Source organism: Dicentrarchus labrax, unplaced genomic scaffold, assembly GCF_905237075.1.
Source record: "Dicentrarchus labrax unplaced genomic scaffold, dlabrax2021, whole genome shotgun sequence".
Taxonomy (NCBI): domain Eukaryota; kingdom Metazoa; phylum Chordata; class Actinopteri; family Moronidae; genus Dicentrarchus; species Dicentrarchus labrax.
Genome location: NW_026136715.1, coordinates 2,195,031 through 2,222,028, shown reverse-complemented (window position 1 = coordinate 2,222,028; position 26,998 = coordinate 2,195,031). Strand labels below are relative to the sequence as shown.

At 43.0% G+C, this 26,998-nt stretch overlaps 1 pseudogene; it reads left to right on the top strand.

The window, feature by feature from the left end:
* The window catches only part of LOC127377865 (IQ motif and SEC7 domain-containing protein 2-like), a 144,554-nt pseudogene that overhangs the window by 101,314 nt on the left and 16,242 nt on the right, over positions 1-26,998 (top strand).

The window sequence follows — 26,998 nt, the reverse complement described above, 5'->3', positions numbered from 1 at the left end:
TTGGCTTTTTTAAAGTCAGACAGCTGGGACCTCTGATCTTTATCCTCTTCACTGTTGCTTGAGATGATCATGATGTAAGAACTGAAGCATACAGGATCTTCCTTGTTGACCTCAGCTCCCCCCGACATTCGGCTCGCGTTCATGCTGCAGTTTTTTTCCCGCCCTCTGGGTGAGGAGCAGCAGTGCAGCAGGAGGCCGTTCATCAATCTGCATTCACATGATGCCACCCGTCATGTCCTGTCAGATGTTTAATAAAACATGAAAGAGCCTAATAGGGTTTAGCAAAATGGTATCTGTTCCTGTTTGAAGGGTTGAAAAGGTTGATAGTGGTGAATAATTAACAGAATGAAAGATGATGAATGTTCAGCTGCCGTGAGTTTTCAAAGAACGCTGCACTATAAAACCCGAACCACAGCATCTGCTCCGAGGTTCATTAACAACCATAACCGACCACAACAACCTCTAAATCTGTCCTTTACTAACTTTTGAGGTATTTGTGCTTTACTCAAGAGTTTCCATTTTACTTTAGTGTCTTACTTCACATTTCATAGGGGGGAGGTGATTTGTTGAGGTACCTATCTACAGATTTTCCTTATAGATCCAAATGTCTTGAAAAACTTTAGATTTGATGGTGCATTGTTAATTCATGTTGTGACGCTGCGCTAATGTTTCTCTTGTCACTCGACCCTGGCATTAACTTTTTACCTTTCACAAGAGTGGAGATGCTGATAGCAGCAAAGCTTCAGTCAACTGATTCATAACTTTAGAATCGGACCATTGTCCGCTTTATGGTTCCTACATTGATCGATACCGATCCGATACCGATGTAGTCGCTTCTATAATGTTAAAGCTGATTTCCGACTCGTTTCGGTATTAGTTCAGCTACACAACAGTATATCAAGTATCTGAAAACAACTCCTTCTTTTACCAGCTGCAAGATTAAAGTGATGCATACATGAATCTATTGCTTATTGTAATTAAATTCTTCATTATTCTTTACTTTTGATAGTTTTAAAGGTTTTAAACAGTGTGTAGGATTTAGTGGCATCTAGTGGTGAAGTTGCAAACTGCAACTAACTAATCTGTATTTGATGCTGTGGGAATGACAAGGGGCGGTGAAGTGTGCAGGAGAAACTGCCACAAAACTCACAAAGAACGTTCAACTTCAGGGAAAAGAAGAAAACCAGATTTTTGACTAGAGGGGGATTTTAACAATGTCTTAACAGCTGTTTCGTTGCAGCACAGCTCGGAATTATTTTTCTTCAGTAAAATTCTCTGGTTTTGCAGGACATTTTGCAGATATTACATTTCAGTTCTGTCATTTGGATGCCACCTCCTGCACACACACACTCACTCACCTCCTCATCCTGTTTCAGAGGGAGCAGAGGGCAACGATGCTGGACCACAGTGAGCCAGCCAAATGACTTCAGCTGCCACACAACCTCCTGAAATAGACTTCAAGCTGCTTCGCTGCACAAATCCTCCTCAGGGCTGCCTTATGGCTGTCGTTAAGATTAATGATGCCGGATATAATAGTGTTATGATATTGATTTTTTCTTTTACTACCTCCTAATGAATGAATGGACATAAATGAGATGAATGTCATGCGATAAGACAGGATGAACTTTCTGGATCCCTGAGGGTAAATTAAATAATGATAGCAGCAAAGAACAGAGAGCAGGTAGACGAACAGAGACCGACCTGGTGCGGATCTCAGAACAGGACATAACGGACATAAAAATGTGACCACCAACCACAGATGTTGCTATGATTTCTACCGAGGTAAGGCCTTCAGAGCAATCCATCCTACTGCTGTCAAGCATCATTTTTTATTTTTTACTGTGTCAGTGTCTCCGTTACTTCTGTTGGACTGAGTTTAGGAGTATTTTTAGCCATGTTAGCGGCATTTGGGATAGGTATATTGGTCCGTCCACCATTTGACTGTAGACTGAAACATCTGCACAAATAATGTACAGTAGGGCAGTAGTAGTATGATTATTTTCTCAATTAATCTTAATTAATGAATTGTCTGCCTGTGATAGTGAAAAATTATAATAATAAGTTCCTTAAGCCCCAGGTGATGTCATCAAAGTGCGATCCTCACAAATGAGCTGCTGGAGTTAGAGGGTATCTGGGAATTTTGATGGGAAAATGTTTTTGGTCTTGTTTACATGTCATTTTACAGTTCTCATATTGTAATAAAAAAATACCTTGATATTGTAACAGCATTTAGGTGAGACTTAGGTGATGTTAGTAACCAAATCTTAATTCATATGATCAGCACTGCCTAGTTTGACAGTTTGATCTGAGTTTGGTGCGTTGAGCTGGACGGACTCACTGAGAATGAGCTGTCAATCACAAGGTAGCCCCGCCCTAAAGCATACCCTGCTTTATGGTCTGTTTTACTCTAAATGGGACCATCAGTTACTAAATGAACATCATGCTGTATGGAAGAAGACTGAAACTAGAGACTGAGACCAGAAACTCATCAGGAAACTGTTTACTGAGCTCATAAATCAACTGAGAAGTCGACTCATTTCTCCATAAGAGTCAATACTAATGGGTTTCTTTTTGTAACTGACTGAGTGATCCACTGTGGTTGGACACAAGCACAAAGCCTGCGAGATGGATTGTCTTGATCTTGTGAGTCCAGCTGCCTTGCAAGGTTATGTTTTAGCCACACTGCCAAGCCCCAAGTTAGTCCAAATCTTACTCTCACATACTGTATGTCATTTTCTGGTTCCAGAGGTCACTGTAGCATTATAATGTCGGTAAAGTCCTTCATTTCTTTACCCTCCAGCTCTCCTACACATACGGCAGGTAGCCGCTGTGGAAGACCTTTACCCTTCATCAGTCCTACGGTGTAGAAATCCATCATCATGTCATGTTTCTCCTGTTAATCACCTCTGCAAAGATGCTTTGTTGACATGTTTTCAGGCCCTAGTAGAAGTCTTTCCTCAGCATGCTGATGAGAGTTGACTCAATGGAGAGAAGAAAATCTTTTTGTATTAAGAGTTTGGTTTTATCTGCTCTGTAAACAGAGCCGCAGATCTTGGGGGGCTTCGTTCTTCATTAAACCAACAGGCAGTAATGGTTTATTTGGTGTGTTTGTTTTCGGAGCAGCTCTGCTTTCCACTGCGACAATGAAATGTTAATGCTTTGTTTGCTGATAGTAAAACTGCTGAGGAACAGATAAGAGCTTATTACACGGGAATTAAAACAGGATTGTCAGTTTGTTTGCACCCAGCTTCATGTACTGACTTATTCTTGAGATTGACAGTTCGTTGTTGACCTTGAAAACAGCAGTTGACAGTGTCGACAATGTCAACTCAAGGTCTACTTTCATCGCTTGTTCTGGTGCTTTCACTTCATCCCACCATATGAGATTGTTTCATCAACTGTCTCATTTGTGTTTTTGGTAATAGCCTCACTTAATGCTGATCAAATACTGCTGCTTGTTCACCGACCCTTCGCTTCAAAGTACGACGCTCTAGGTAGCTCTCTAGCGCCATGTCTGGACATGCCCGTTATTGAACTTAGATGACGTAATATAAAGAGTGAGGAAGTCCAAACTAAAGGTGGTTGAAGTGGATGGATGGCTCAAACAAACACAGTAGTTTAACTCAGGAGACTGCTTAGAATTTAGTATTTTTTACTATATTTTCTGCTGTTATGTTTGGATTTCAGCCATGAAGCTATTCCTTCTATTAATTAAAATGCCTAATTTCTTAAATAAATTGTTTTTTTTAAATATTGTTTTCAAATGAATTCCGGTGAAATGCTGACAGTGCAGTAACCCCACACTCTCCCTCAGGCCTCCTCTCAATGTCTTCACTCACGGTTGTTGAAAAAAAATCCATACACTAAGGAAACAACATGCTGAAAGGCATCCTTTATTTTTATAGTCTACAACCACTTTCATTAAAAAAAGAGTAAGTCTTGTTGCTGAGTTAACTTGAGCTCTTTGACTTTGACTCTTTCTGTATCAGCTGACACCCAGGGGAGCAGTAGAGCTCGTACTTTCAACTCTAAGATACACAGTCCTCTAGGTAGAAACTGAGCCAGAGGATTATAGCAGCGCTGCGAGGAAAAGCTAGGATAGATGTAAAATACACCAGCTTCCAAGGTGTGGGTTATGAGTTAGAAGAGTTATTGTTGATGTAAGTTATGTGTGATTATTTTGACATATAAGTATACCAACTTCTCCTAGTGTACTAGTGTAAATGTAGCTTGTTGTGAATGTAGAGGATTAAATGTTATTTTGTTATCACCAATCGTTCTTGACCTTGTATAAGAATCAGATGCAGACTTTGAGTAATAGGTATGAGAACTCCTGCTGTAAATGAACTCAGTTGTCAGATAAGTGTAGGGGAGTAGAAAGTTTATTTCCCTCAGAAATATAGTGGAGTAAAGGATAAACCAGCCTCAAATTTATGTACTTAAGTAAACGTACCAGTAAATGTACTTAGTTACTCTCCACCACTGAAATATGCAGTAGACTGTAGAGTTTCCTCAGAAGTTTGCTTCCAGTTTACTTTTGTCTATCATGGAGTAACATACATTGGTCAATATACCTTCATGGGATTCTGCAGTTGCCTTGAAAAGATAAAGAAGAGAGAAGGTTATATGAGGACAGGCTGAATAAAAGCTGTCCGTCCATCCGTCATCATGAGGCTGAAAGAGACAACAGCTCTGAGAAGTGGTTGTTTTTAAGACTTGATTGACCGAACGTCCAGCAGCCATTACTCATAATGACACAGTGGAGAGGACGAGGCTTCGACAGTCTGATGGATGGACGGTTAAAGGTCAGCTGAAGAGCACAGACTTGGATTAGACTGCATGAAAAGCATTTACACTGTCGAATCCGACAAGCTAACAGAGAGTTTGATGGGAACTGATCCGTTCATCACTCATTCTGACTGACAATTTGTGTTAAGATAAGCTAGAAAGCTATGTATACTTAACAAATTAATGATAAATAATGGAAAAAGCACTGATTTATTGCTTTATATTTGACTGATGATCAGTTAACGTCTTTTTTTACCACCAATCAGATGTGAGGACAAAAAAAGCTCAAGAAGCACTTAAGAATAACTCTATAAGCGTATTACCAGTTTTATCCATTTTTATCGAATCTATTGCAGTTGGACAGTACGAGGACACAGTTAAGAGATATTTTGATGAGTAAATCTAACTGAGGGTGCAATAAGATTTGGATTTTGAAAAGATGGGGAGGGGAGTTCTTGCCTTTATTAGCTTAAGAATAATTAAGAGTACTCGTCTCATTTCAACCAATTAGACCTGACTCCAAGAGTTGATGTTAACTTTATTATTTAACTCTCAGCTGATAAAATATTTCAATAAAAAACCGTACAACAATCTGTTTGGATTACAACTCGTAAAATCAATGCAGTGAAAAGTTAATCGATGTCATTGCTGTCCAGTCAAAATGTTAAAATGACGCAAGAGGCAAAGCCATAAAGTTAGAGTACCAATTTCATTATATAGACTTTAAATAGCATAAAGGCTGCTATCACTTTCAACTTCAATACATTTGTCATTATCTTCACCTGAAATCCAGTCTCAGTAACTGAGTTTGGGGCCTGAGTCAGACACTCGATGTTCCCTCCCCTGCAGAGGTTGATGGATCTCTACAGAGCAGATAAAGAGAGAACACAGGTTAACCAAACAGCTGATCTAATTTAAGGTGTGGTTAATTCTCCAGTGGTTTTCCTGCTGCTCTCTCACAGTCTGTTCCAGTCTGCTCTCTCCATCAGTAAATTGTCAGAGCGCCAGAGGCAGAAACACTCTTTTCAAACAGAAAGTAAGAATGTGATATGATTGGTCCTGACTGATTCTGGCCCCAAACACGTCAGCCGATCCCTGATTCCTTCTGTTTCCTGTCCTCGCCGGTTTCCACCTGAGCTGCAGCTGCAACAAAAACCTGTGGACACCAAACTACCTCATCAGAGACTGCCTAAAGCCTGAAAACTCTTCTCTCGCCCCATTCATCTCACGACGTTTCTTTCCCTTTCGCTTTCCTGTTCCAACCCATCATCTCTTGTTTCCGTCTCCTCATCAGCACTGATGAAGCTGGGCAGATTCTCATCCGGGCGAATCAGGGAGCATAACGCTCATGTCTAAAAATTAATTTGGCCACGATGAAACGAGATGAGATTAAGGATCAGATTGGCCACATATCAGACCTGCATTATGCCTGTCTGCGGAGTCGAGTGGTGGAGTTAATTAGATCGGACAAATGGCTGTGATTGGTCAGATGAGATTTGGCAGAGATGTGATTGGGTGACAGATGACGGTTAACGGACAATCAACCTTAACTTTGTAACAAAAGTAATGCATAAAGCTCAGAATTAAAGCAAACAGTAGGATAAAGGATATGTTATTTATCTTACACTTGACCGTCAGTTTACAATAATAAAGGAGGCAGATTCACCATCAAAAATTATTACTATAATACATTTTGAAACAGTGAGACAAAAGAAACTTTATATTTCTAGCCAGCTAATGAAATTCTGTTACATTCGTTCCAAAAAACCAAACACATGGGTCCAACTAAATTTTGAATTTTGTGCGTGTCCCATAAACCAATACGTAACATATGCCGCTGACTGACAAGGTTTCTACGCATCCTGGAAAACACCCAGAAATGTATGCAAATGACCAAATATCCTGGAAATAATCTTGTCCTCATTGTCCTGGGAATTTTGTACTGTATTTCAACCCCTCAGTCAGATCTACACATCAGATTGCCGACGTGTTTAGTCTAAAACCCGACCGTTGGTAGGAGAACCTGCGAGGCTTTGACACATAATAAATACACTCACTGCGTGTATTTCTACTTCTTCTTTAGGAATTTAACTTTCTGTAAAATAAAGTAAATTCTACTTAATTTGTTAATTATGGGCTGTGGCTAAAGTTACATTACGGTTAGAGTAAAACTGTAGTTCAATAAAGTCAATTCACTGGAGAGTATGCAGCAGAAAAATAGATAATAAACACACTGACCACCTTCCTTTAATGAGATGCCTCATCATGAAAAATGGAGGAATAAAACTGGGGATAATTATATCAATACTAGATCTACCACACACCGCTGTATGATCGTTTGAGAGCGAGTGCTGAGTGCTGTCCTCTATCGTTAAGAAAACCTGTGAAAAACAGTGGGAACCCTGACTGACCACAGGAAGTGTTCTGTGTCGCTGGTAGCGGCTTTTAGAGAGCAGTTCGGTCCTTTTATCAAACCTTTTGAACAGAAAATGGATAGCAGGGGGATGAGTAATGAGGACAGTTCATGGTGCACCGTATGCTTTCATGGATGATCGCAGCATAAGATAAAGATTTAAACTGAATTTGTGTTGCTGCTGGATTAAATCACCACACTGCCATGTTCTACTTGTGTCACATGACTTGGAACAAACTTGATTTGGTCACAACTCTGATATCACGTCTGACTCATGCATCATGTTGCATGGTGATGGTGGAAATGCTGCTTTACGGATTCATATCTTGCCTCCATTTCATCCACAGAAACACAAGGGCTGCCCCGACTAGTTTTTAGACAAAGCCAATAGTCGACTAACAGTTGTACATTTATTACATAAATTAAATTATTTAAATATATACATTTTACCAGCCACCTGTTAAATGCTAACATAAAGCAGTAATGATTGTGAATGCGTCAGAACAACCATAAAGAAGACTGAACATATAACTACAATTTGTTCTTATTCTGAATGTAGCTTTTTACGATTAAGACGTGTGAGATGTGTCGATATTACTCACGTTTTCGGAGCATTATTTGGACGTGTAACCAGCACATTCAGAATATGTGTCTCATTCATTTTAACACAGTTTTTGCATATTAAACAAACCAACCAGCCAAAAGGTTTGCAAGGCTGGAGAAAGAGAAAGAGACACCAACTGTTAAACATTATGAAAGAATTGGATATAAGCAGGTTTTTGCTCAAATATTGCAACACCGATTTTTTAAGAAGGTGGTTGCAGGGTTGAACAAGTCCGCCACTGGTGGAAAAAATCCTCAAAATGTTGATGCAAAGAAGCAAAATGGCTCCAGCTGCTCCAGCTGTTCACCACGGGAGCAAACTGCAGTTTGAAAAGAAAGGAAATTTCTCCACAGTCGCGTTAACTGAAGTACGCCCAGCTGCATGTAAACAGGAATATTAGTGGAATATTTATTTATTTAGTCATGTGACCTAGCTTAGTAGAAATATTGTCTTTTTCAAAATGAGGGCAAAAACCTGGAATATTTTGTGCATGTAAACGTAGTCACTGTTCGGTAAGTGAGTTGAGGTAACAGGGAGGGAGACACCGGGAACATATGCATGCAGAAGAGAGAGGACACTAAAAAGGAGAGAAATACAAGACCATCTGTAGGGGAGAACAAGGCAATAGATGAGAGAGAGAGAGAGAGAGAGAGAGAGAGAGAGAGAGAGGTGGGGATGACACACATGTAGTTGTTGTGAGTAGCAGCTCGGTGCCTCAGGGTTTGGTGCCATTTGGTGCCTGTTTGGACTACCAGCAACAGAAAACACACACAGAAATTCACACAGCAACACAAACCATTCACACACTCTCTCTCTCTCTCTTTGGTAAAACAAGGCCGGGATTAGCTGTGCCTCACTAACACACATTTCCCAGAGTCCCTGTTGTGTCCTAATGTAGAGCGCTGCGAGCCTACGGGGCAGAGGAGCAGGGTGGTTGCTGGTTCCAATCCCTGGGAACAATCTGGCCTCAGAGACGTGAACAGAAATGCCCTCTCACTGTGAATCATATTTTTAATCTCAGGATACTCCTGATGACTTCATTCTGTTCTTCAGACCACGATGGAGAGCGCTGGCAGCCTCCAGTGCTACTGCTAATCCAGCACTGATACAGAATCAATGCATCTGAGCAGGGGATCAATAACTGGATGTTCTCACACCTGCAGTTGGGTTTATTTCGTCCAGTACTAACCAGTACCAGTACTTCTGATTTTTAGTCTTTTAGTTCTGGTCCAGAACCACAAACAACTGTAAATATGAAGTCACATGGACTGACAGGTAAGTCACTGATTGGACAGTTTTTGGTGCTTGTCATCCTTTCATCATTAGTGCTTCACATGGGCACTTTACTGGACCGCTATGCCCGGCACATTTAATGGACTCGCTGTCCATAGAGTGGGATACAAGCTTCACACCACAAACACACCGCACTTGAGTCCAGCGGACCGAGACCCACCTTTTCACGCAGACTCAGTTCGGTTGTTTACTCCGCACTAGAGTTTGATTGACAGCTTTCACACCAGTCCGAATACCCCGTACTAACCAGACAAACAGACCTGATGAGTGTGAAAGCCCTTTAATATCAGTTTTTATCCTGATTCTCCACAACATTTCATGCCCCCCTGGAGCAGGAGCGTTTGTTGGTCTGTCAGTTAGGAAACAGTGAGTCTGAGAGACAGTCAGGTCAGTGAATCATCCGGTCATCCTCCCGCCCTCCTCCTCCTCCTCCTCCACCTCCTCCTCCGTGTACTGGTGTCAGACTGTGAGACCGGCCTCGTCTCGCTGGGAGTCGCTGCCTGTTCTGTCACATCGCCGCGCCCTCACTTCCTGTTTGTCATGGCTGCTGTTTACATCCAGTATGGAGTCACTGCCTGTCGGGTTCACACAGTGCAGCAGACACGCTGGAGCAGTTCCAAACCTGTTTTTAAAACTTCATTTGAAGCTGTTTATGAGAAGGAGAGTGATATCTGAGACCTCCCGGAGAATAAACAACATGGCTGCATCACAAAGATAGAAGTAATGACATCTATTCCTGTTGCTGTAATTAAGTTCATTTATTGGGTACAGTGTTTGATAACCTATGAATACTGTCCTTTCAGTGATCCATCACAGGTTAGGAAAGGTTGACAACCTCCCATTAAATGGAGCCAGAACTGGGGCTGTGTCTGGTGATACAGAGGTTGTGATTCAATATATTGATCAACTGTAAGCAAGGCAATATATTACAATTTTATTTTGGTTTTTTTACTGAAAACTCTGACAGTATAAATGAGTATTTCTCAGACTTTTTACATTGCGTACCACCTCTGAAAATATTAGTCTCTCCAAATCCCTCTGTTATGATCAGAAATACAGCTAATCTGGTAGAAAATGGGTCTTCCTGATCCACCCTCTGTCACCATCACATTTTAGTTTGTGCATGCATGAACAGCAGGCTGATATTGAAACGAAATATAACAGGAAATACAAATCTTATCATAGTTTAAGTATTTTGATTTTGACATTTTGTAGTGTTTTGACAGTATTATTTCTTTTTTTATATATATATTTCAGACATTCTTCCTCGTACCACCAGTGAGACGTAGTAGTGTAAGGAACACACCACCATACGCGTAACATTTTATTACACACATTATACTACAACTGTGTTGAGAATTGATACAAAACAAAAGCTTTAAAAATCCACATGAACACAAAATAATGAATGTTACACTTTTTTTTTTTTACAGTGCACTTCCAAATGTATTTTTGCAAACATATTTAGATTTATTTTTCTGCATTATGATGCAATTTTCAGATTTGTACTTTTTATAATTTGATTATCAGTCTCTGTCAGTATTTTACTAAATTTGTTCTCACAACACACTGAACACATTTTAACATAGTTGGGAAACCCACTTGCATTCTGTCTCCAGATATTATGAGAAAAGAATAAAAGCTCTAAATATTAACACGGGGAGGTTGGAACGACTCCTCGTGCCTTGAAAATGTGGAGGTGTGCCCTGGAATGGATGTGATGTGAATATTTGAAGACTCCTCTTCTTGTGGGCAGCTGACCGGCTAAGGGACTGATTCTCTTGATATTCTGGGCCTGTTGGTGGAGCTGAGCGGCTGCAGTGGGAGGACAGAGGCCGTCTGTGTGCATGCGAGAGCGTCCACGCTGCATCAGTGTGTGTTTGTATTGTTTGTGCAGAAACTGGCATCATTGCTCTGACACTGTAACCCATATAAATCAGATAGATTCCTAATCTCAGTGTGTGTGCGTGTGTGTGTGTTGCTGTCAGTGTGTTGTTAGTTACCGCCCCTGGCTATGGATGCAGAATGACAAACAGAAACAGGTGTGTGTTTAAGTGTGTGTATGTGTGTGTGTGTGTGTGTTTTTTTCAGTGTGTGAGCCATTTACAACCGAAAGGAGAGAAAAGAAACATAAATATGAGAAACAGTATTGAATTATGTGTGTAGTGTGTGTGTGTGTGTGTGTGTGTGTGTGTGTGTGTGTGTGTGTGTGTGTGTGTGGCGCGTCCTCTCCCGCGGACTCATGTGGTTTCACAGGAAAAACAAGCTGCCGAGCAGAGCCAAGGTTTACATGTGAGTGTTCGTGTTTACGTGCTGCAGTGGGTTTGTGTGCTGTGTGTCGTAGTGGAGCCTGTAGCTGTGTTTCACTCTTTCTCTCACACTGAATTCTTTCATATAGAAAACATGTTCAGCTCACCTGAATGAGTGACAGCTGCGCCTGCACACGCTGCTCACACTATATTTATTTATTAAACAACGTTATTTGCATTTATTGCCACTCGGGGGGGATATGTTTAATGCATGATGTTCTTTGATAAATTGAAACCTGTGTTTGGTTTATAGGATGCATTCAATGTCTGATAACACTGTAGGATTTGTGACGTTTCAGTATGTCTAAAAGCAGATGTCAGTTTTTTTTTGTTCCTGAAAGCTAGAGCTGGAAGCTAAGGCTTCGGTCATTAACATACATAGTTAAAAATGATTCAATTTCAATACTTTCTTTAGTCATTATGGTTGATTGACTTGCATCCCCTTTCAGCTGAGGTTGGACCATTTCTATTGCAGCAATCAAAGGGTTACATTGATTTAGTTTCTTGTTGCAAAATTAATCCGATTATTTATGAAACCAGAATGTTGTTTCATAAATAAATAAATATTCAGAAATAAGTGAGGGGTGTGCTGGCGTCCCTCATGATTTTTCTGGTGTTTTACACATTTAGCCATGGAGGACAATCAGAAATGTGAGCAGATACAGACATTAGAGCACCGGGATGACTCCGTCTTTGTATTGTAATATTTAACATACAGCTGTTTGGTTTTCTGCTGGACTGCAGTTTTATTCGTCGTTCCATCTGCCGCTCCTCCGTTCTGTAGCACCTTTATGCTGAAAGAGAAAAAATATAAATATAAATATATATAATAACCACATAAACCGCTTTCAACTCCTACTGCACCATCTGGACACAGAGACCCTTCTTTGTGATTTTTAAATAAAATCTTTGTTTTATATGATTGTAAACTCTACCTTGGGCTCGGTGCTGCAATGTGCCAGTACTCACCGGTTCTGAGCACAGACGTTTGTCCACATGAGTACCCTTACTCCTTATTGTGTACCCCTACCTCCTGGTGATTCTGGGAAGACCCCCACCTTACTGGCTGCTGTTTGTTGCCTTTCGTTGGTTGGGTTGAAGCATCAGGAGCGAGACGGTTAAGGTTAAAACTATTTCAGGGTCAGAGCCAATCAGAGGCAGAGTTATCTTCTTGTGTAAACACAGAGATAGCTTAGCATCAAGAAAAATGTTAATATGGTTACAGTGCTGGGGTTAAGTTGGAGTAATGGTGGAGGGTACTGGCACATTTTATGGTACAATTCCGGATCTGCTTGAGCTGTATCATAATATTCTATATATGAAATAATAAATCCAAAAAACACTAGATTCAATTAATAATAAAGAACATACGGCAGCAGGTAGATAAAATGTGGTTCAATCAGACCTGAGTGAGTGAGACTTTAAGATTATTTCAGCCCACCAACTCAACCAATGTAGAATATGTTCAGCTCCGACCTCGTCACTCAGCACCAGGAAACACTGAGCTCAGACCAGCAGGGAGCCGGGGGGGGGGTTAGTCATAATAACGTCAGCCTTAGCAGAGCCGGAAGCTGGGAGAAGGTGATGCTTAGGAGCGGCTGCAGCAGGCTGAGAGGTGACACAGCCATAATGAACAGGGTGTGCTGGGTGTGTGTCTGCAGTGTGTGTGGAGCCGTCTGATTTATCTCTCAAGCTTCACTTCTTTTATGGGAAATGTAACTTTGCTGGTTCTCAGCCCCCAGCAGTAAAATGGTCTATATACTTTATATTCTGTAGCATGGTCAGCCTAATTTCCCTTTTTACGTTGTTCATTTGCAGAGTAACCACAGCGCTGCGTGTATACATTGCAGTGTTAGTGTTAGATACAATATATGAATCAGTGCCAACAGAGAGGGATGTGTTTAATGTCTGTGGTCTGTCTGGAGGAAAGTACAATGATATAAAGTCAAGGATGTGACGTGATGTGGATCGATGCCAGATGTTTCATTTATTGCGTCTTCGGATGCTTTTCAGATTATTTTGTGTAAAATTTCTTGTTTAATGATTTGCTTTTTAACTTTCCTTTATGATACTTTGTGGTAGATATTACCTGTTTTTATAGCGATGTTCTAATATTTAGATTGAAGAAGACTCATATAGATTATATATAGATATGATTGTTTTTTTGAACTTCCACTTACAAAGTAACTGCTTGGAGTATTGATCTGATATCAATTCATCAGTCAAAGAACATTTCACATTACCTCAATAAATTAGCAAATTGTGAGAATATAATTTACAGTCAACACAAAAAAATAATAAACCCAGATAGCCCTGAGTAGTGTCTGCAGGTAGGACAGCCTGTAGACAAAATCCAGGGCATAAGGGCAGAACATTCTCGAATCACTGGTGGCGCCACTTGCTGCTGCTCATTAAGCTCTTTGCTCTGAGCACACAGTAATAATTGAAGGCGCCTCAAATGATCAATATTTTTATCAACTCAGACCTTTCTGAACGGTGTGATCTGTGGAGGAGGAAGAGAACAATGTTCAGAAAGACTTCAGGTCGGACCAAAAACTATAAAAGAGAGGGAGACCTTGATACGGCTTTGTATCACACATCTTACTCAGGTGATATTTAAACCCGGACCGTGGAACCCAGGAGAACCAGACCGCTCCAAAGAGCAGCAGTGAGCGCTGTACGTTGTGAAAGCAGAACCTGGTGATGCCTTTCTAATGTCGGGGTCACCTGAAGTTTGCTGTGTGACCTCCGCGAGCTGCTGCCTGCCAGAGGAGGCTGCCAGCGTGGTGCTCAGTGCACGGCTGGGGTATAAATCAAACACACCTCACCTCAACTCAACCCTGCAGCTGGCTCAGCCTCAGCTGGCCAGGAGAGGAGAGGAGAGGAGAGGAGGAGAGAAGAGGGGAGGAGAGGAGAGGAGAGGGGAAAACGAAAGCAAAGTGGAGATGAAAAAAAAAGGAACTAAATGCAAATTGCAATGCAAAGGAGAAGTTAGAGCAGAGGAGAAACAGAGTATGAAAAAAAGGAAAGGAAAAGATGGGGAGGGGAGGAAAGGAGAGAGGACGGGAAAGGAGAGTAGTATGCATAAAAAGGAAAGTAAAGAGGGGAGTTGGAAGGAGAGGAAAGGAAAGGACGGGAAGAGGAGAGAAAAGAGAAAGTAAAGAAGAGAGGAAGTGAGCAAATAGGAAATGAAGAAAGAAAAAGGGAAATAAAACAGAGGAGAGGAGCAATAATAAAAGTACATGAGAGAGAAGATATGGAAAACAAGAGGAGAGGCGAATAAATAATGGGAAGAGGAAAAGAGATAAAGATGGGGGAGAGAAAGTTAGGTGATGGGAGGAGAGGAGGAGAAAGTAAGAGCTGTTGAAATAGAGGAAAGAAAGAGCAAAATGATGGAGGAGGAGAGACGGAGGAAAGTGAGGGAAGACAGAAGAGAAGAAAGACGATGATGAGGAGGAAAGAGAGAGAGAGACAGTTAGTAATTATCTAGAGTACCTTCCTCAGTTTTTACTGCAGAGACTCACTGGGATTTATGAGTGTGTGTGTGTGTGTGTGTGTGTGTGTGTGTGTGTGTGTGTGTGTGTGTGAATTTAATGCATCCTCGTTTAGGGACATAAACGCCACATCATCTCAGAATTAGCTTCTTCTTCCTCATCACACACACACACACACACACACACACACCCGCACACACACACACACGTTGTCTCCCACACACTCATGCTGGTCTCTCACAAACACCAACACACTGTACACCCACACACACACACACACTGTACACACCCGCCCCCCCCACACACACACACACACACTGCTGTTAGCCATGAGTCACCGTCATGTGACTCAGTGTGTGTGTGTGTGCGTGTGTGTGTGTGTTAGCTTGGCAGTGCCCACGTTAGCATCAGTGCCAGCTCCACGGGTGTCTGAGATTAACACTGAAGAGCCCCTTTGATGATGACAAACACACACACACACTCACACACACACACACACACACACACACACACACACACACACACACACACACACACACACACACTCACACTCACACACACACACACACACACACACACAAGGACTGATGCCCGTCACACAGATTCCTGCTCTTTTCTCCGCTCTCTTTCTCCTCATTGATTCAGTTCATCTACTGACCGTCAGTCAGCCGTCGTGTTGTTCAGCAGTAATCTGTGAACACGGGCGGAGTCGCTCAGAGGATCAATGAATCAATGAGCTGATCGGTTGTCGGACTGTCACCTGAACCACATGAAGCAGAGCTGGTCCAGTTTAGTCTGTTTTTTTTTAGTCTTGTATCATTTTGTTTAACTGGTTTGGTCCAGTTGGTCCAAATGAGTCTGTTTTGTTGTATTTCTGGTTCCAGTTTAGTCTGGTTGGTCCCAGGTTAATCTCCGGTCAATTCAATCTGATTATGTTGTTTTTAATTTCAAACCTTCAATGTCAGGTGTTTTTCTCCTTCTTATTCCTGTTTGTTTATTTTATTAAAAGCATTACCGGAAGTAAACACTATCTGACATGATGTGATCAGCATTAGCAGATGGATAACCCTCTCTGTCTGTCTGTCTGTCTGTCTCTCTCTCAGTGTGGAGGGCGACCCTCAGTGTCCGGAGACGCTCACTTTTACTGACTCGTCCTTCGGCCACCCGCCTCCCTTCCATCGCTATAGCAACAGCCCCCTCACCAGCCCCTGTGACCCCTACGGCTCCGCCTCCACCAGCGGGCCCCTGGGAGCCTCCCACACGCACACACAGGTACTGACCAGGTGTATGTGTGGGGTCATGTGACAGGAAGTATCACCATGTTGACTATTAGTGAGCAGTTTTAAGAGTTTTGTAACTTTCTGGTATTGTTTTGTGTTTTTTATTATTATTATTCCTGTGATCTGAAAGATTTAATACGATTAAACCTGCAGTGGTTTGAAGCCAGAGTAAAAATCCTATCTTTAATAGCCACATCTCCCGAACTAACCCACACAATAAACCTACAACCAGTGTAATTCACCTTGTTTTAGCAGCCAGCTTATAGTTATTGAGTTCAAATATGAGCTATTTGAATTACAAAGCAGTAACAACAGTGGTTTCACTGGTTTACAGAGCGGCCTGGGTAAGGTAACCGTTAGCGAGGCAGTGCGCCAAGCTGTGAGTGTAATTTGGAGGTTGTGATGGAGGTCAGTACTGAGGCTGAATTACACACAGTACAGTTGTACAGAACTACAGTAGGAGGTTAATGTGAATCCCAGCAGAGGCAGAAAGTTGTTAATTACATCAGTCAGGTAGTGCTGAGGTTCAGTTCATGGCTTCTACTGTCCTCACCACGACTCCGGGGTGTGAATCTGGAAACTGAATAAATATCTAAATCAATACTGATTACCTCTCTCCTTCTCTCTCCTCCTCCAGGGTAGCTCTCCCATCTCTCCCCCCAGCCCGGCGAGCCTCGCCTGGGCTCAGCGCAGCCGACACCAGCCTGCCAGCCTGGCGCTCCGCAAGCAAGAGGAGGAGGAGAGCAAACGCTGCAAGGCTCTATCTGACAGCTATGAGCTCTCTACAGACCTCCAGGACAAGAAGGTACAACGCTCGCAACCAAACCTGGACTCAAGGACCTCCACTGCAGTCGTTACAGTCTGAGTTGTGTGTTGCTTTTCAAACAGAGGAACACACACCAGCAGTGCACAATGCGCCTTAAAACCCCCACACCTACACACACACATCATCATTAGTGTGTCCTAATGTCAGTTTAGTTTTTTAATGATTAACATTAACTAACAAAGATAAGTGAGACACCATGTGACACTGTATCTTTACATAGACAATAGTACACAGTGTAAATATATAGGACACGCTAGCTGTATTGCATATGATATTATATGTACATTACTATATTACTTCCAGGCCTTCTTTCTTGGTATTTTGGAAACTTTAGATGTTATTATTCTATCACAACTCTCTTGTTCAGTTCTCAACAGGATGAGCTGTATCGGCTTTTAGGATTCAGTATCATTAGTAATTATTTATACTATATGTCAGGGTAGAGAGCCTGTTTTCTGTTCCTTCCTTTCCTGATGGATTGCCTGTGTCTGTGTGTGTGATGGTGCCGCCTGATAGGTGGAGATGCTGGAGAGGAAGTACGGGGGCCAGTTTGTGTCCCGGCGGGCAGCCAGAACGATCCAGACGGCGTTCAGGCAGTACCGCATGAACAAGAACTTCGAGAGGCTTCGCAGCTCCGCTTCCGAGAGCAGGATGACCCGTCGCATCATCCTGTCCAACATGAGGATGCAGGTACACACGCTCATACACACTCATACACACTCTGTACACACTCTGTACACAGACACAGAAACAGAAAGAACAAATGTGAATGCTTGTCTGTTCTTTGGTCCAGTACTCGTTTGATGAGCGCCAGCCACAGGGTCAGGGGTCGGCAGGTCAGCAGGGCTCAGACGACGCGGGAGACATTGACGACTCCTTTTCTAAGCAGGTAAACACACCTTCTCAGCGACCCCCAACTCTGGGCCGGTCTGGGACTGGTGGACCAAAACCCTTATTTGGGGCATGTTTGTGGCAAAGGATGTAAATGCAAATATTAAGGTGCTACAATTGCATAAATAGTCAAACAAGTATGACAATTGGCAGGGAGTGTCCTGAAACGAAGGGGGAAGTAAGAAAATAAGATTCTGGGGCTTGATGTCATTCTGTTTAAAAATATCACCCACAATATCCTCAAAAAGACAAAAAAATGACTGTTCGCTTGACAGCTTCTCATCAAAAATGATCGTTTTCCAGCCCTTTATGGTGAATATAACCACCTCACTTGTCTATAGAAAACTTCCCACGTTCATAAGCTTCAATTTGAGCCTAATTTTAACTTTATATCTTGAAAATTACACCCAAAATACTTCACTGTACCTCAAATTGGAGAAAACTGAGTCTTCAGGCACAGTCCAGATGGGGGTAAGTGTTATGTTAACGTTTGGCTAGCTTAGTACAAAGTTTCTAGTGCAAACATCATTTATAATGTCCAGAGGGTTTTACCTGTAAATTCAGCCATTGTCTTATGTTACACAAATGATTTCACTTCAGACCGCTTTGGATCCCTTCAGATTTTATGAAGAAAGTGGTCACTAAGGACCTAAACTAAACACCTAAACACTTTCCCTTACAGCACTCTCAGGAAATCTTTATCTATGAACATTTAAATGTACAGTATGTAATTTCTGCCACTAGGGGCTCTCTCACATCAAAACAATAACAGAAGATGTAGTTTAAAGAGGTGGTGAAGCAGCGTGGGATCATAGGAGTTGTTGTCTTCACCACCATTGCAGTCAGCTTCTCCCGGTTAGGATTCCTTCAGTGTTCATGGTTCAGGAGGTTTCTATCGGGAGCCCAATGATCCACAGAGGTCTCCTCCTCTCCAACACAAACAGACCCGCTGATTAAAACCACTAAACACACTGAATAAAGCAGTTCCACCTTAAACACACTGAATAAAGCAGTTCCACCTTAAACAAATAAACACTGCTTCTCCCACGCTGTTGGACAGACAGAAGGACGTCCCGGAGGGGCTGCGAGCCGAGCTGCTGCTAACGTTAGCTCAGCTTGTTTCTCTGATAACTTAAGATCCAGACGTCCGATGACTAAAATCCTTCATCCGGTTCAAATCTAGCCTTACCTGAATAAAAATGAGTTTGAACATTGTTGGAAACATAAAGGGATAAAGTAAGAACACAACTACATATAGAACATAGAGCTGAAGTTTATAAACTGTTTAATGAGGAAGTGTTTGAACCTCGGCGGTTCACTGTTTGAACCTCGGCGGTTCACTGTGTTTGAACCTCAGTGGTTCACTGTGTTTGCAGGTTAACGTCTTTGGGCGACTTTTGCAGGTTAAGTCTTTGGCCGACTCCATGGATGACTCCCTCACCTGCCAGTCTGGCCGTGAAGACTCACAGGAGGTGGGAGGAGAGGGAGAGGACGATGACGAGGAGGACGAGGAAGAGGGAGACGAAGAAGAGGAAGAGGAGGAGGAGGAAGGGGAGGAGGACGAGGAGGAAGATGAGGATGAAGATTACAGAGAGTGTGCGTGGCGCAACGCCAACCCATCCTCCCGTCGCTTGGCAGGCCGGGTGGGAGGAGTGGGAGGGAGAGGAGGAGCTGCCATGCACGAGGACAGCACCGCCACCTCCTTCAGCGATGTCACCCTCTACATGGACGAGGGCTGCCTCCCCTCCTCGCCGCTCTCCCGCCCGCCGTCCTCGCCGCTCTCCCGTCCCGCCTCCAGCTCTGACACAGAGTACTGGGGAGGAGGGGGAGGAGGAGGTGCAGGGGGGAGGGAGGACAGCAGAGAGACAGAGGGAGGCAGCAGCGCCAGCCGCAGGAGCAGCACCCCCTGCACAGAGTGTCGAGGGGAGTACAGAGGGAGAGCAGGAGGTGGAGGGGGAGGAGGAGGAGGACACCTCCCCGTCCTGACTATCGAACCACCCAGTGACAGCTCAGTGGACATGAGTGACAGGTCAGCACATCCAATCAGAGAGCTTCTATCACAAACATACCAATATACAGAATACTTTACATTACTACTGTATTACCTACTAGGGCTGCCCCAGACTAGCTGACACAGATCTTGTTGTTCAAAACACGGAGTGAATAACCTCCAGTTACACAAAAACAAATACTTGCGGTCTTATCGATACGATGGACGATGTATAGCGTTACTTACAAATCAAGTCACTACAAACTCGTTCCTCTTCATGTCTCTCCTGAACCCGCTGTGTCTTCGTTGTCCCCAGAGTCAGAGTCCTGGTTGGAGCCGCTGTAACTCACGTGGCCTCCGTTGGTCTTGCAGGCTGCTGAGCCTGGTTCTGTTGCCCGTCAGCTGATAGGACCGCTATCTATCTAGTGGCAGCTCCCTGCGAATGTGGTGTAGTTCGTTTATGGCCTAACGTTAGCTTTTTAGGAGATCGCATTTAGATTATTTTACTGAACAGAACGTGTAAGTATCGTAAACCTTTGTTCACCGCAGAGATTATTTTCTGTAATAATCCAAAATCCAATAGAGAAATCCCAGAAACCAGAGCGACGCTAGCATCCCGGTTGGACTACAAAAACACGTCATCCCTTCAGCTCTCTGTTTGCTTTACTTTCACCATGTCTGGACTCTCTAACATTAACTTCATTGTTCAAATCTTCAGGTCAGAGCGAGGCTCTATCGGACGCCTGGTGTATGAACAGGAGCCGTCAGGAGTCGAGCGAGGAGGAGAGAGGGAGAGGAGGGGAGGAGGAGGGGAAGGAGAGAGTGGAGAGGATGAGCGAGGAGGAGGAGGGGGAGGAAGCAGCGAAGCCGACTCTCCACAGGGAACGATCAAACACAAACCCAACGGCCGCTCCACGGCGCAGGGGCAGACCCGCAGCCCCGCCAACGTCCCCTTACCAATGCCTTCGGCCCGGACCCTGCCGCCACACCCGCTCCCTCACCCACTCCCTCACCCACTCCAACACCCCCACTCACACCCCCACGCTCACCCGTCGCCCATCCCCCATCTACCCACCATCCTCCACCACCACCCGCAGTACAGCCAGCCGCACATCATGCACATGCACCACGTGCACGGCGGCAGCCCTTACATCCAGCACGCTCACCACTTCGCCCAACACCACTACCACCACCTGCACCACCAACACCACCACCTCCCCCACGGCTACCCAGAACCCCCTTCCTCCCCGCTGCCCTCCCCGGTACCACCGCTCACACCTCTCTCTCCCCTGCCGCCGCCACTCACGCCCTCACCGCTGTCCTCCTCTTCCTCCTCTGCGCTCCAAAACATGGAGGCGCAGCAGCAGCACCTCGCCCACCACCCCCATCTCCACCACCACCACCTGCTCTGCTCTGACGGCGACAACGAGAGCGTCAACTCCACCACCACCAACTCCAACGACGACACGACGGTCAACAACTGCAGCTCCGGCTCCTCGTCACGAGACAGCCTGCGGGAGCCAATAGGAGGAGCCGCGCTGGGCAAACAGACCTATCAGAGAGAGAGTCGGCACAGCTGGGACTCTCCCGCCTTTAACAACGACGTGGTGCAGCGGCGGCAATACCGCATTGGACTCAATCTGTTCAACAAGTAAGCATGTGTGAGCGAAGCATTCAGGGTTCAACGTTCATGTTTTCTTTTCTTTCTGGGTCAGTTTTCACAAATACAAATAGTTTTATTTTTAAGCACTTTCCAAATAAGAACAAAGATCTTGTTAGCTGCCATGCAAGAGAGTGACGTTCTTCAGAAACGATGGTGTTTAATCCAGCTTGCTCTCAAACTTCGCCCACATCCTCTGACCAACCAACTAAACTCCTGTTTCCAGGATAATTGAAATCCCTGCTTGCTCTTATCTCTGTTCCCTTCTTCCTGCAAAACATGTTTTAATGCTGTGATTACAATACATTTCACTGTATCTTTACAGTTAAAGTTATAGGACTTGCAATAATCTGCCATATTGATCCAGATTCATTAATCAGAAAGCAGCATTGAAATGCACATTTTTTAACAAATCTGTGGAAGTAAATCTGAAACTCTCAATAGCTCACCTGGTACAGCTTCCTGTCTCTTGTTTGTGTGCAGTAAAGGCTAGAAAAGCTGCACCAGTTAAAATAGAAATCAAATCTCTTATCAAAATTGAATAATTCTCAATAATTTATAAACTGGGATCCGGAAGGGTCCCAGACATGGGCCATGGTCTGCCTGTTAGTGACCTTGCTACTAGGGGATGGAGATGGGGTATGTATTTTAATCATGGCATCCTCCTTCAAAAAACGTTGAAAATGTGATTTATCTGGGCTACAGGAAGCCGGAGAAGGGGATCCAGTACCTGATCGAGAGGGGCTTTGTGTCGGACACACCGGTGGGCATCGCCAGGTTCATTCTGGAGAGGAAAGGACTGAGCAGGCAGATGATCGGAGAGTTTCTGGGCAGCCGGCAGCAGTTCAACAAGGACGTCCTCGAGTGAGTACAGGACGTATATTTGGTGTTCAGATAATCCAAAAGTAATCAAGTTACATTACTTTAATATGTGAAACCTGGATTAGGTTACTGACTACATTTGTTAACAGGTCATTAGTAACTGTATCAGATTACATTTTTAAAGTAACCCTCCTAACCCTGCCTGTATCTCTGTGTAGCTGCGTTCTGGATGAGATGGACTTCTCGGGGATGGATCTAGACGATGCTCTGAGGAAGTTCCAGGCTCAGATTAAAGTTCAGGGTGAAGCTCAGCGGGTGGAGCGGCTGGTGGAGGCCTTCAGGTACTGAACTGCATCACAGGTTTGAACCCCACAGAGGATACAGTGACAGACCTGTGGAGTTCATGTCTGCTCTCTCTCGCTCTCTCTCCAGTCAGCGGTACTGTGTTTGTAACCCAGTGCTGATCCGCCAGTTCCAGAATCCAGACACCATCTTCATCCTGGCCTTCGCCATCATCCTCCTCAACACGGACATGTACAGCCCCAACGTCAAGCCGGAGAGGAAGATGAAACTGGAGGACTTCATCAAGAACCTGCGGGGTCAGTCTGTAATAAATGTAAAACAGTAGCTGGATGAAAAAGAGTTACTTATTTACAACTGTAAGAACTTATTTAATCATCTTATTTAATTCATCAAATCAGCTTTCAATTTGGGATCACCCTTTAGAGTAATTAGCATTGAAGCTATCAGTGTAAACTTTGATTGTACTTTATTCTGACAGTGTTGGATATAAGTACGTTTACTCCACTGCATTTATTGAATAACTTAACTATTCAGATTAATACAAATGTAACCAACAAATAAATTATGATTTATTATGGATAAAGACTTCACAAGCTACCTGGAGGTATCTATATAGTAAGAAATACTATACTTCACCTACTACAACATCAATAATTATAATCCATCCTCCAATATAATATTTTTTACTTTTTGTACTTTTAGTATATTTTGATGCTAATATTTTTGCACTTAAAGGTCCAGTGTGTAACATTTAGGAGGATCTATTGGCAGAAATGGAATATAATATTCATATGTATGTTTTCCTTAGTGTATAATCACCTGAAAAAAAGAACTATAATGTTTTCGTTGCCTGAGAATGAGATGTTTTTATGTACAGGGAGCTGGTCGGTTAAACGTTGTTAATCTCACTAGTTAACAGCAGAAATACTTGTGGGTTAAACTAATTATCATATATTATTCATCGACAACGCAGCTTAATTGCATCACTCCAGGGATACAGCCCCAGCAGGCAGCAGCCCCCTTCCCTGCACTAATGCATCCACTGGTTTTAAGAGTCCTCTTTGTCCCACTTTACAAGTTATAGTCCTAATATTTGGTTACTGCAGTCTGCTTTGGGATTCTAGCAGCTGATTTCACTAATCTGTTAGAGATGGCTCTAATCAAGTATGGTGAGTTAGGATGACATTAAGCACTGAGAAACTAGCAATCATTATCGCCGAGCCGTCATCTACGTTTCGTGGTTCACGTCACAGCCAGCGGTGGAAAAAGTATGAAATAGAAACTGCTGCAGAAAGTTATTGCCACTTTCAGTAGTATCCCACGTGTTTAATGACATTTAACTCCGGATAATGTCACAAACTGCCCCCATGTCAAATGTGTGTAACAGGATATCACTGCGGGTATCTAACAGAGTAACTCTCTGTGTGTGTGGTTTGTGTATTTAAAGAGTGGTTCAATTGTGATCAATTCAAACCAGAGATGCTGTTTCTGTGGCATCAATCAGAGCTGCCTCCGACTCTTCTGAGTCAATGATTATTGTTTAATTGATCGATTATAAAGACGAGAGATGTGAGTCCAAATCTAAAGAGCAAGGAAGGGTGTGCTTGTGTATAACATTCGCTGAGAGAATTGTTCATAAGGAATCTTTATATATTATACATTATAATTTCGTATGTGCGACTCAAGCTGTGTGTCTCCTTCAGGGGTTGATAACGGCCAGGACATCCCCAGAGACCTGCTGGTGGCGATCTACGGAAGGATCCAGAAATGGGAGCTGAGGACCAATGATGACCATGTGTCTCAGGTCCAGGCAGTGGAGAGGATGGTGGTCGGAAAGAAGCCTGTAAGACCCTCCGACATCTTTAACAAACACCTCAAAATCTCGACATCAGTTAACGTGGTGGCACACAAAAGCACAAAAACTAATTTTAGCTGTTTTAGTTAAGTTTGTTTTTTAATTGGATTTCACTTGGAATCACTGATTTGAACTTTTAAAAGAACCATTGTATGATCATAATGATTCACTCAGTAGATCAATAATAAAAGTGTGTGTGTGTGTGTGTGTGTGCGCGCGCTGCAGGTGCTGTCGCTGCCTCATCGCAGGTTGGTGTGCTGCTGTCAGCTGTTCGAGGTTCCAGATCCGAACAGAGCTCAGAGGAGTGGCGTCCACCAGAGAGAAGTCTTCCTGTTCAACGACCTGCTGATGGTAATCAATACACCCTTTGTTAGTGTGTGTGTGTGTGTGTGTGTGTGTGTGTGTGTGTGTGTGTGTGAGAGAGAGAGAGAGAGAGAGAGAGAGAGAGAGAGAGAGAGCATGTGAAGACCTGAGTTCTGGATTTTGGTGGAATAAAGAGTTATATGTGTGTGTGTGTGTGTGTGTGTGTGTGTGTGTGTGTGTGTGTGTGTGTGTGTGTGTGTGTGTGTGTGGGTGTTTGCGTTACTGCACTATTTTGGGTTTTGGTTCTCTCAGAGGACGGTTGCTCTGGAGACCACCACAGCAACGGTTTATCCCATAATGCACTGGTCCTGTTTAATGCTGAAAGTCTGACTTCCTATTAGAGAAAACACAAACACAGAGTCCTGAATGAGGAACTGAATTAGAACAACACATATTAGAATATGTGTTGTTATAGTTCAGTAATGAAGCTGTTGGAAGGTTTTTAGCTCTGTGTGAAATTCTAATATAAGTTTTGCTGAACTTACTGCTACATTAATGACGCCACAGTGCAGGAGGGAATTAAAGCCGCATTAATCAATATTTTGTACATTAACAGGTTGTCACGGGGGTCTTAAAAAGTCTTAAAAATCAAAAAATCTGAATTTTAGGCCTTAAATTGATTAAAATATGATTATACCTGATTTGTATAAAGTCGCATTTAAATGTGTTTTTGGTATTGCCAGTACACTTACATTCGGTTACTTGCCGATACAGAGTACCGATAAGCATGTTTCAGATGCTCCTCCACTTTCTGACTGTAACAAATTAAATCTTGCTAAAGTTACTTCTCCTCCACCTACCTGACCAACTAACGCAAGGTTACATAACATCACATGGCTCTAAAGTGGTATCTGCTGCGGTATCGGTAGCCGCATTAGCACCAAGATAAGCATCGGCTATTCTTTCTTTCTCAAAAACTCATAATAACCTTGATTTTTCTTCATCAATACAAAGAAGAAGAAAGAAATAATTCTTCTTAATAATCATAAACATCAGACGCCAAACTGACCACAGGCACCCGCTGACGCCCCTTTATCTTGCTCACTTTGCCAGTCGTCTGTTATTGTTTCAGAGCTGTACATGTAGAGGCATATAAGAGTGTCAATAATCTGTGTTTAGGTTATTATTATCAAAATGAAATAATTCCCTGCATTACCTCTTCTAAAGCCACACTCAACATCTGTAATTGTAACTTTTGCAGTAGTGTTATGATGTCCAGGAGCTCAGTGTCAGACCGTATGCTGTATCAGTATCTGTACATCCCTAATATTTGGTAAGAAATTGGTATTGATCAAACTGTAAAAACTACAAACTGGAAACAATATCGATTTTCCTTGTATCCTTTGTACTAGGTCTCAAATTGCATCTATAATGGTCTTAAATGTACCCTGCTGAAACCTGCAGAAACCCCGATTAAGACTTAAGACTCTTTGAGTATTGTGAATAAAGTTGTTTGTAATGATGAACCCTCAGTGAATAATCCCTCAACTCTGCAGCCTTTTAGCCTCTTGTAGCTCATAGTTTTGGTTTTCTGGTACATGTAGTGTTTTGGTTCAGTCTCAACCTCTTTTTCAGTCGCAGCGGGCAGCTGTTTTCAGCAAACAAGCTCCGATAATGCCGCTGTACTCTACCTGTGCCCAACAGCAGTCGCACGTCTTCCTCTCAGTAATTACTCAATCATATCTGAGCACGCAGACGTAAACAAACTGCTGGAATCAGCACAACCTGGCTCATTTAAGACCAACAGTAATTCAGTATTCTGTCTGTTGTCATAGCTACAGTGCAAACAGCAAACAGAACGTGGCTTTCCTTTTCTCCAAAGTCAGAGCTCAGTGTTTCTTCTTGTTGCTATAGTCTGGTGTTCGAATGATGTCTGTGCAGAGTTTGACTCTAGAACGATGTTTTCACATTCATCTGCTGAAAGTGGAAAGTTTCTCTGAGCTCATTGGAAGTCTGATTTTTAAGGGAAGTCAATCCAGGTCCAGTATGAAACTTCTACAGTGTGATCCACCAGTGCACAGACACTGAGAGTGGACTTTACAGTGAAGGAGGAAACATCTCGTGTCCAGCGGGAAAACTTACAACAAATGTACCTATTTCATAGATG